The sequence below is a fragment of the Schistosoma haematobium genome, chromosome ZW (genome assembly GCF_000699445.3).
Source record: "Schistosoma haematobium chromosome ZW, whole genome shotgun sequence".
In the NCBI taxonomy this organism is placed as follows: domain Eukaryota; kingdom Metazoa; phylum Platyhelminthes; class Trematoda; order Strigeidida; family Schistosomatidae; genus Schistosoma; species Schistosoma haematobium.
In genome coordinates, this window is record NC_067195.1 from 37,596,925 (window position 1) to 37,608,368 (window position 11,444).

Consider the following 11,444-nt stretch of genomic DNA (forward strand, 5'->3'; position numbering starts at 1 on the left):
CTCAACACTTCAACGTGTAAAGTAGTCCATCTTCAATATGTTCTGAACTACAAATACAACTCGCACAACCCCCTCTCTAGTAGTAGTAGTAGTAGTAGTAGTAGTAGTAGTAGTAGTAGTAGTAGTAGTAGTAGTAGTAGTAGTAACTATAATAATAACAATGTACCTGTACTTCTATTACTTCTGTTTGCTTCATATACCTAGACCCCTTCTTGAAGGCACCGATGATCAACCGCCACTAGGCACAAAAGATGGTTAGGTGAAAACTCCTTCCATCCATTCCACAATCATTGAAGCTTTCGAACCATATCTGTCCAATGACCTTTAAAGTTTGAACATTGTAGTCCCTATTTTTGAGTTGTGTTGTATAGCTTGTAGGGTAAGTGTGGATTGTTTCTAGGATTATAGTTCCAGGTGGCTTATATTCATACATACATCTCACAATACTTCAAGAATCCAGTTTCACTCTTACATATTTCATGAATTAAATAGGTGGCCGTAAAGTTCGATAGCCCTCAGGAGCTTATACTTTGGAGTGTTATGGTATTATGTAGATGACCTAATGTGACTCCTTTATCTCTTGGAAATGAACATTTTAAAGCCGTTTACTGATACAGTTCGTCACTGTTTGTCCTCATAATAACGCGCCACCTACTCTTAAATACTACTAATTTGTTTACGTAGAAATTCTAAGTTGGCTTGTATACCTGTTTATAGTCATTACAATGTTTGTTTTCTGTGGTTAAAAGTAGCTGACAGACATGAGAGTAGATATTGTCGACTCTGTCTGGCTATTTACACAGTATGGTAAGATGTTAGTAAGAGGCGAGAAAAAGGACAGGTGATGCTCAAAAAGCTGTTCTTGATTAGATTAGTTTGTATATCTTTAGTGCATATTTATCAAGCGGTTAGTTCATGTTGCCTGTTAACAACACCGATTTTAAGTCTATTGGACGTCTCTATTTCCTTCATTAGCCATAAATTAAGGTGGATGCAGCTCGTTTAGTTGGTGAACTCAATAGCGTACAGAGCATCGTACCTGTAAGGTGGAAAATAATTTCTCATTACCTTTTCGATACATGGTTTTGGGCTGAAGCGGAGATAGGACTATGAAGCGGTCAGTTAATGGGAAGCCAATATACACTAGGTAATATCTAAATCTCCACAGTTCCTACCCGCTAATGAAATAATGGAAAGCTGTGACTATAATGAAATTGGCTAAATCACCGACTAGTTCAATAAGTAAGGAATTGGTTCGATAACTGTTTAAGCAGTCAGCTTTGTATTTATGTTGATCGTTTAGTATATGGTCAACATGCCGAATGAGGAAGTGACGTGAGACAAGGTTGGGAGTGACGGGTGAAGTGGGGTCCGTTGAATGAGCTGTTGGCGAACTTAGTCAGAAAGGTTGGTCAACATATTCTTGGGGCTGGGAGCAGTTGTTATTAAGGAGAGGGGATTGTCACTTTTTGATTGGAGTATATGTAGAATAACCTTAAAAAATGGAGATGTCGCTTTCAACAGTGGATGACTGCATAGACGCGCTACTGATGAGGAAAGAGCTAAAGATGACGAGATGATGTCTCAGGCTATTGGGTGTCCAAGAGTTCTATGGGGTGGCTTAGCTCTTGTAATGTCTAGTATCGTGGGTCAACATCAGTCAGTCAGCTACAACGTAGGACCAGGCACATATGTGCATCGGTCCAGGTTGCCATACCGCATCAGCACAACAAGATGAACACCGGATCAACATAGCCGATTTTGTACGTACTACAGGGCATTCTAAACCTGTTGTTGTCAATTAAGGAGTTTATATCTTAAATTAGAAATGGGGAGATTGCCTGAGATTATTGCTAACACAAGTGTCCGTGTTATGTGCAGCTGTATCCCAGTTCTCGTAACTTGAGATTACCTTTAAAAAGCTTACGGATGTCGTGAGTAGACGTCTTGGTAGTGAGGCGTAACTGAAAGTTAGAATGATTTGGTACTGTTTGCCTTCTGTGTGTGCTTTAGTTCTGTGGGGAAGAAAGAGAGACAAGCAGCATAGTTTAAGGCAATGGCTAGTTTGTCATCGATGAATCGTTGCACTTCTAAATTGCTTGTAATTTAGAAAATTAAGCTCATGATTTCATACAGACTTAGACTTAATGCAGATGGCTACGTCGTATCTTACTGCATATGCCGATTTACATGTTTGTATGAGTACTTAAATAGAGAGAGGTAACTGAGCAATCTTATTAGGGTTTATAAAATATACGCCTAGATAGATTCAAAACCAATTAATGCCAGTTACCCAGGCAAAAACGGAGTGAAGAACCATATTCAGCAATAGCAAAGCATACAGTTAAAACAGTCGATAGAATGGACATCATTACAACTTGCAAAGCATACGGATGTTAAGGTCGAGTTCCTAGGTTTGTAAGAGTCTTGGCTATTCGTGAATCCAAATTCCCTTTTCACGTGAAGAGTCAATATATTGTAACCCGTATTATGCACTGGTAATCCTTAAAACTTTCTACGACCTAGATTATCGTGATCAATTCCCATTCTCTTCATATTAATCCTTTTTATTTTATTTACATTTACCACCCTATATTTATTTGGACTCATGTTTGATTGATCTTTGTCAGTTTTTATACATAAATGCCTTGAGAAATACATTTGTGATCAGATTGTTCGAAACGTATGACGCAAATATATCACATCATTTAGATCAACTTAGTTTTTATTTTACTGTCAAAATGAAAGAGAAACATATTTTTCTGCCCTATTTAGAAATAGTCACGCTGTGTATTTATTTTGGTTTATTACGTCAGTCAGGCACAACGTAGAACCTGATACTTATGTACATCGGTTCACGTTGCTATACCCCATTAGGACACCGAGATGAAACTGTCAGATCCAAATCCAAGAACCGTAGGGTTAGTAACAACGTTAGTAGTAATTGGGAAGATTAGGCATCGGAAATACTAATCGAGAAAACATAAATTAGTGAGATAAAAACAAATAATGTAGTGAGGAATTTAGAGTCTGAGAATTTGATGAAATACTGAATGGATTGACCTACACTACTGGAAACGATTCTGAGCAATTTCATTCACAGTCTAGAACCATCGGCTACGGTAATCATGCATACTCCAAATAGGTGGTCTACACCAATTAAAATGCCCAAGTTTAATTATCTATGACTTCATGAACTGATGCCATGTTTTGGGTGCACGAACGCAGAACCTAAGAAAAATGTTTGAGGCAAGTCACGCACGGTCTATTTATGGGGTGTTTTTGATATGTCAGCACTGCACTTCGAAAGGCCTTATCAATAAATCAGTTTCCTTATTAAGTCCATCAATAAAAAATATCCTACACGGTGTGGACAGCCGGGAAGTGACAACCATCTTCATAACTTTAACAAGACCCCAGATCATCTTTCTCACGATCGAAACCCCCAACTTAATATTTTCTGAAACCACGCTCGAAACCACATATTGAAACCTCATATGGTCTAAACTTGTCACATAAGCCGGCCAGTTTTTTTTTACCAGATCATTGTTGCTACCTTGACTTGGTAGTCGGGCTTGCCTATCGTGATGAAGCAATCGAAATATACTGGCTGCAACAATCGTTCCTCAAGGTCCTACCATGCCAGACAGGTCGGTTGAAGAGCGGTAAAAGCAACAAACCCAAGGTCCGAAGGCGAAGTCGTACTCTTACTGTACAGAGGTGTGACGGCAGTAAGGTGTTTCCTTCAGACAACCAGCATAACAGCGACGCTGCCTTCCCAGAAAGGAAGGGTGGGGTTAGAAAAGGACAACCTAAAAAATGCACGCTTCGCCAAATCCCGTGGATTCCCTTCTCCGTCGGTAAGTTCTCAACAAGTACGCAGCTAACGCAAAACCTGCCCGCGAAAACGTCGTTCGTGACCGATCTCAGGCAGTTGTCCTTTGGGCACTGGGGTCACGCTCTCAGTTCACTAAGACCACCTTTAATCCAATTCCCCTTTCAGGTACCTCCAAAAGAAACTGTCCACGGTGTGGGCAACCAGGAGTTGATAACCGCCCTTAAGACCACTGTATTCATCACCAACCTCTCCAGTTCCTATAATTCCTCATACATCGACCTTCAACACTAGACTTCCTCTTTTGGCTTCCTCCTCAAGTGTCAGCATGGCCAACGGTCCTAGTGCGCAAAACTGTTCCAGGTCTACTGAAACCTCCCTCCAAACTACACATTGGAGCCTTTAACGTACGCACCTTATGTCAAGTCGGCCACTAGGCCTCCTTGACTAAGACCCTAGAACCTCGTACCATTGATGTATGCTACGTCTCTGAAACACGTATACAGGATCCTAGTGTGGCCATTCACTTGACCTCACCTCGGCAAAACGGAGAGCCGACGAGATACACCCTCAGTGTAACTGGCGACCCGATGATTAGTTCTCGTGGACTGACGGTCGTAGGCATAGCACTAAGTACGAGGGCGGAACAAGCACTATTAGAGTGGATTCCCGTTAACAGTTGCCTATGTGCTGTTCGGCTAAACGGCTGCGTAGGAATTTGGAAGAATAGGGACACACGTCGATGCTTTTCCGTCGTTTCTGCCTACGCTCCCACTGACTGCAGCCTGGATGAAGTGAAAGATGGCTTTTACAGAAAGCTTTCTGAACTTCTTCATAAAGCTAAACGCTCAGACATAGTACTCGTAGCAGGTGAATTTAATGCCCAGGTATATAGGTAGGTTAAACCAAACAGAAGGAAATTTAGATGGGTATTTTGGCTCAATGAATAGATAATGGTGATCGTTTGTTGCAACTGTGCTCAGACAATCGTTTATTTTTAGCAAGCACTAATTTAAAGCATAAGGAGAGACATAGTTTAACATGGCGACCCCTTGCACCAAACAAACGATGGACTCAAATACACCATATAGCCATCAGTTATCGCAGGAGAGGCTCGATAGAAGACTACCGCTCGTTCTGGAGTACATGTTTAGACTCTGATCATGCTCTAATACGAGCACGCACTTGCTTGCGCCTCACTCGACGCGGAAAAGCCATACTAAGAAGACACATTAGAATTTAATTGAGTGATGAGAAAGCCGAAACTAGATTCCAGGAACAACAAGACGGTTCTTCAGACTAATAAAAAACTGGAACCAAAAAGTCAAATGTAAGTGAGACTGTCTCGGAAAAAGACGACACTTATCTGTTCCCAGCCCAGACGTTCAGAACGATAAATGAAAAACTTTAAAGAGCAGTTCAACTGGCCTTCAGCTACTCTACAACTACCCACCATCCAAATGGATTAACTCCATGGGTACCACGCAGCTCTATTTTGTGAAGACCGACGAAACTCAACGTTTCTTAATCGCCTTTGACAGTATTCCTAGCCTTTTTAGGATGAATGTTTCCCGCTCAACTCCATATTATTACTTCAAGACATATTTGCATCAGTGCCTAAACTAATAATATGAATTAACGTAGCTGATTTTAATACCAGTGAGTTAACTGCTATGAATTTGTTGTTCATAGTGTTGTGCTAATGAGGTATGACAACTTGGACCAATATATATATTTAACTGGTCCTACGTTATAGCTGATTGGATGTTGTTTTTTGGCTGACTTCAGAATCTCGTGCGATCGATGTGTGCTGTCTGCGAAACGCACATAAACGATCCCAGAACAGCCATCCATTTGACTTCACCTCGTTTATATGAGCAATTGGAGCTGTTTACCTTTCGAGTATCTAGTGGTGGTTGTACCTTCCCATTCTTCCACACCGTGTAAGGATATTTCTTATTAAGGGACCTAAAAGGAAAACTGGTTATCTAATACGAATTCAACCAAGTGATTGCATACAAGGTGTGAACATTACCTTCGATGCAATCATTAATCACTGTACCATAGTCTGTTGAATTAAATCCATAACGTAGTGATTAAGTGAATTCATTAAATATTCAACTTGGAAATGTGGAATCACATGTCTTATCGAGGTTAAGTGAAATTCTTTACTTTGCTTGATCAATGTAAATCACGGTAATGTATGAATCGGCAATAACTTTTCAATCGTTTATGAAATTTTATTGCAGTTTACTAAGACGTTTTGTCTACCAGAATAAAGTTCACTGAATGTCGTCTGTACAGTAAGTTAAGTGTTTTACTTACACTGAGATTTGTCAGATTTTGTGACTCAACTGACGCTAATGATCAAATAACTCAGAATGGATACAATCAATTCAACATTCTTTGTCCGCGATGTTCCAGTATTGTTCTTCGCAAGAATACAGCAAAGCTAGCCAACAAACAAGTAAGAATTTTAAAATCTAACATTAGTTTTCTCTCACTGTAACGTCCCTGTTCAGTAATTATACACCAGATGAATAATTCGATATATCAGTGTAGAATGCCTCACAAAAACCCATAGACTCAAGTTGGGACACATCTTTCCGATTTCTGCTTATACTCTTGCTACCTCTACCACTACGGGATTTGAATCGACAACTGCATCTTTAGGCTAATGTGGTATGGCAACTCGAACCGATATACGTACGTACGAAGTTCTACGTTGTTACTGACTGAGTGACTGAGATTCCAAGAACAACAAGACAGTTCTTCAGACTCATAGAAGAAACTAGAATCAAGAAGCCAAATGTAAGTGAGACTATCTCGGAAAAAGATGACACTTATCTGTTCCCAGCCCAGACGTTCAGAACGATAGATGAAACACTAAGGAGCAATTCGGCTGGCCTTCAGCTACTCTATAACTACCCACCATCCAGACGGATTAACTCCAGAGGTCTTTAAGGATGATGATCTAGTCTTAGCGATTAGGTTGACTAATATTTTAGCTAAGATCTGGGAGTTAGACGTGATCCCATCTGACTGGTCGCAATTACTGGTCGTCCCAATATATAAGAAGGGGTCAAAACCATCCTGTGATAACCATCGAGGTATTAGTTTGACTTATGTAGCATCTAAAATACTAGACTCAATAATTATCGGGCGCCTAAGAGAAATTTGTGAACTACAAACACGAGAAAATCAGGCTGGCTTCAGATGTAATCAGTAAATAAAGTTGTCATTTGCGTATTCTAACTCAATAGGTAAATCTAGTTGATGATCTACCTTTGAAGAGCTAAACGAAGAATTCAAATAAGCATAAAGGGATTTCGTGACCTTAAAGAATATTACTTAATATTGAGCTATCGCTTGACCAATTCAAATACTACCTTCAAGTTAGGAAATACCACTATGGTCGGTAATCATATCTGTGTTCCGAAACCTGACGAAGGTTGAACATTTGATTGGTGCATCTACATACAGGTCTAAAACCAGTTTGATTTTCCTAGGTTCATTCTTCACAAGTCAGTCAGTTAGTAACAACGTAGAACTTTGTACGTACGTACATCAGTTCGAGTTGTCATACCACATTAGCACAGAGATGCAGTTGTCGATTCAAATCCCGTAGTGGTAGAGGTAGTATGAGTATAAGCAGTAATCGGAAAGATTAGGGTTTGAAGATGTTATTCAAGGAATATAATCCAATGAAATAAATCTGGAAAGAGAAAAAAGGGGACAAGGTAGACTCAGGAGATTAGACTTTGGGAGAACACAAAGAGTGGATGCACCTGCACCATTGCACACGATTTTGAGCCATGTCATTATTATTATTATTATTATTATTATTATTATTATTATTATTAATATTAATGGCTTTATTCAATATTATATTTTGGTACAATATAGAATTCTCAGCACAATCGGTTGCTATCATCTCGCGGTCCCCAACCAGGTAGTCTACACCTACCAACATGGCTCAGTCCACTTGTCAGTGACTTCATGGATTTGTGCCATATTTTGATCTGGCCGCCCCTAGCTTTCTTCCAACCTACTCATATACCATAAAACATCGCTCGTCGAGGCAGTCGGTAGTTGGGCATACGAAACACGTGTCTCAGCCATCTCAACTGATGAAGTTTTACTACTTCACCAATGGATTTGCCATCCTTACCTGGTACCCGTTTCCTAACAACTGCGTTACTTACTCGATGGTCCCAGGATATACGAGTAATGTTTCGAAGACATCTATGATCAAATACTAGTAACCTACGAATATCCTCTACTCTTACCGACCATGTTTCACTGCCATAAAATAGGACGGAACGAACTGCTGCGCAGTAAACACGTCCTTTGGTTGATAGACGGATATCTCGCCTACGCCATAAATGACGCAAGTTTGCAGAAGCTAATCGACCCTTCTGTATCCGTGCTGAGATTTCGTCACACACCAGACCACAAGGGTTGATGAGACTTCCAAGATAAGTGAAGCGGTCGACACGCTCAACTAGTAATATATCAGGTGCGCAACATTGTATGTAATAAATCAGAGACTTCTCTTTGGTTATCACAAGAGAATTTCAGTTCTTTATAGGGCGACCAGTGATTGAGATCATCTTGATGGGACTATGTCCAGCCCTCAAACCAGCTGGTACCTCAGTCAATTAAAATGCTTAGACTGAAACACCATACTTTAGTATCTGAACATTTGATCTATTAGATATAGCTGTTCCTCATTGCTGCGATCTAGATATGGACTTTCCAACTTCGCTAAGATTTGGGAGACTTGTTTCAACTTTCCGTCCAGGTAGTTTAGAAACAATGAATAACTAGGGAGTAGCTGAAGATCAGTTAAGAACATTAAAGTGTTCTAGTCATCATCTCATTCCCATGAACTGAGAGTCGACTGCCGTTCCATCTTCGAAAATAGTTTAATTTAATTCCGGCTTTTCTTGATAAGCCTGAACAGCTGTCTGATATTATCTATTGCTGCTGCATTTTGCATCCCTTTTAGCTTCGTTTCCACCCACTAACTACGATCATCGCGTAGGCTTTTTGTCAATCCATTGTAGTATTCCTCGCTCTCTGAGCCTGCTGGGATGAGTCTACGAGCATCCATCAGTTTAGTGGATGTTTCGAAATCCACTGGTCTTTCTAAACCTTTTGATTTATGCTCCTGGAACTTATCACTGTTGCATTTACAACTGTTTGAATATCAATAAAATCTTATTTGGGAGAAATGTTTTCTTCGTAGTCGACGACGTGCTTAGCCAGTTCTTGGACTCATTCTCGACTTGACTGAACACGTAGAAATGTTTGCTTAATAATAAAGTATGGTCAAAATCTAGACGTGTGCTGCGAAACAAACAGAAATTTTCTATCGGATTTTTCCAACGATGGATGATGAAGAGATGCCTTGCTTATCTACATCGTTGTTGGTCACTGAGGTAAACATCGTCCATCTTTATGCTTCAGCTTAGTGCTTACCCCGGCGACATCTATCAGACTGTTCTGTCCTCCATGACCGGTGACGAATGACCAACTTGACGAGGCGGGAGTCCACAAGGAACTCCAACTCCTAGAGCGCTATAAATCACCGGGTCTAGATGACTTGTCCGCAGCTCTTTCTTAAGGATAGTGGAGAACTTCTAATTAGAGGACTGACTAGATTGTTCGGAAAGGTTTGAGAAACAGTGTCCCGACATAGTGAAACCGAGCAGCCGTTTTCCCCATCTTAAAGAGGGATTACCCATTCTATGCAACGAATATCGGGTATAAGTTTTCCCCCATTTGCTCCCCAATGGTTTACTTCTATCGCACTTCTCAGACTGTTTAGAATCCGTGAATAATTGACTGGCGAGGAGCAGTCCGGTTTTCGTTCGGGTTGTGCATTCATTGAACATAGCTTAATTCTCTGACATACTTCAGGCCAACAATCGTTTTTTGATGTCGCGGTCTCCGATATAATGGACAGGACCGTTTTCTAGGATCGTCTGTTAAAAAGAAGTGTGTCTGAAAAGTTTGAAAACACTTTCAAGGCCGTATACACAAACATCAGACAGTGAGAGTATGCAACTACCTACCACTGTTTCATTCAAGCAGGGATGTTAGACAGTGTTTCCCTATTTCATTACTCTTCAACCTTGGTACTGATGAAATTCTGTTAACAGTCCTAATCGAAGTAGGTGGTGGTCGTGTGGTTTTTTTTTACCTGTAGGAAGAATCTGACGTTGAGTACGCGAATGATCTTGTCTAACTCCGCGTTGATACTCAGGCAATCAGCATCTGTAGGTGTTGTATGTTCTTTGCACTTAAGTGCAAAGTGCCTCTACCAGACTGGCAAGAGCTCGTGCTTCTTTGTACTCACTCGGTGATTAGCCGTTAGGATGAGAAAGTTCGTGTATCTGAGTAGTTGTGGAGTGAGTGATGAGATCAATTTACGTATAACGAAAGCCAGAGGAGCTTATTACAATCCTGGCCATCTTTAGCGACGTCGTGATGTTAGTCTCGCGGCAGATGGTTGGTCTACAACGAGTTAATGGGAGCAGTTTTGGTCTATGCTTGAAAACCCAATCTCTCCAAAGGACTGCTGACATCCAGGAGTGACGCCGTTAGCAATGCTGTGGTTCGGGCACAGTGACGGTAGCTAAATTGATGGCTTGTATGTATTTCACAAATGTTATCCTAGCAGATTCCCCATTGTTCATTATTTGCCGACTCTGGGTCCTATCAAAAAAGTGGAGAGGCATTCAGCTTATGAACAGACGTGTCTCAGTAAAAACCTTATGAAGAAACAATTAGTATTGTATTTTAATAAAAAATAACGGCTAAAATGGTGCAAGACCGGTGACTAGTTATTTTAAACTATATGAGTCATGCGAGTTATCTGATATCTTGTAACTCAACAACAATAAAGCTTTTGCGTACTGATCGTGATAGAAATAGTTGACTATTGTCGCCTTTAGTATAAACCATGAGCTACTGCACTGAGTAACTGATTTGCCCTTACAATAATATTCTCTGCTGTTTATTTGTCGAGCAGGATAATTATCTATCCCCCTGCCCGTCTCATAAATCTGCCTTTCCAGGCACAATTGGACATTTCATTGGAGTTGAAAGTGACATATGTTAGTGATCATGATTTCGACTGAGCGGCACAGGTACTTTTGCGCGAAAAAGCCCTTACATGTCAATCTACAATCTTTTACTCTAGTGGAGCATGATATTCCTTTATCACTACATAAGTAAATGGAGATTTCTTTGCAGATGTGCACTCCATTGGTCCAGGATAGAATATTGTAAAAGTCGATTACCCGATAAGCAGCTTTCCAAAATCTCCACATCCTATTACTCACATGATCAGGACCTTCAAGGCCTTTCATTTAGCAAAGGTTTCCGTAATTTATTAGTGTTATAATCTCTTTCTTATGGTTATGACCCCAGCTATTCCTATTGCTTAGTATTCTCGGACACCGATTCACTCGACAAGTCCCCAAATCAGAACACGGTTGAACAGCAAAGAGATTATATTCCAAATAACAAGGTTAGATGGAAGCAAGAAGCAAGTAAAAAGCATAATAGAGAAAACGTTAGTATATTTATAGTTTTTACA

At 40.3% G+C, this 11,444-nt stretch overlaps 1 protein-coding gene across 1 annotated transcript in view; it reads left to right on the plus strand.

Moving 5' to 3' along the window:
- The first annotated feature begins 317 nt into the window (after positions 1-317).
- Positions 318-11,444, plus strand: part of MS3_00003469 (uncharacterized protein) — a 35,356-nt gene continuing 24,229 nt past the window's right edge. Inside the window, exons 1-3 of the mRNA XM_051211276.1 lie at positions 318-379; positions 6,085-6,138; positions 6,176-6,302. The gene's annotated coding sequence lies outside the window, so the exon portion shown is untranslated. The remainder of the gene's footprint in view (positions 380-6,084; positions 6,139-6,175; positions 6,303-11,444) is intronic.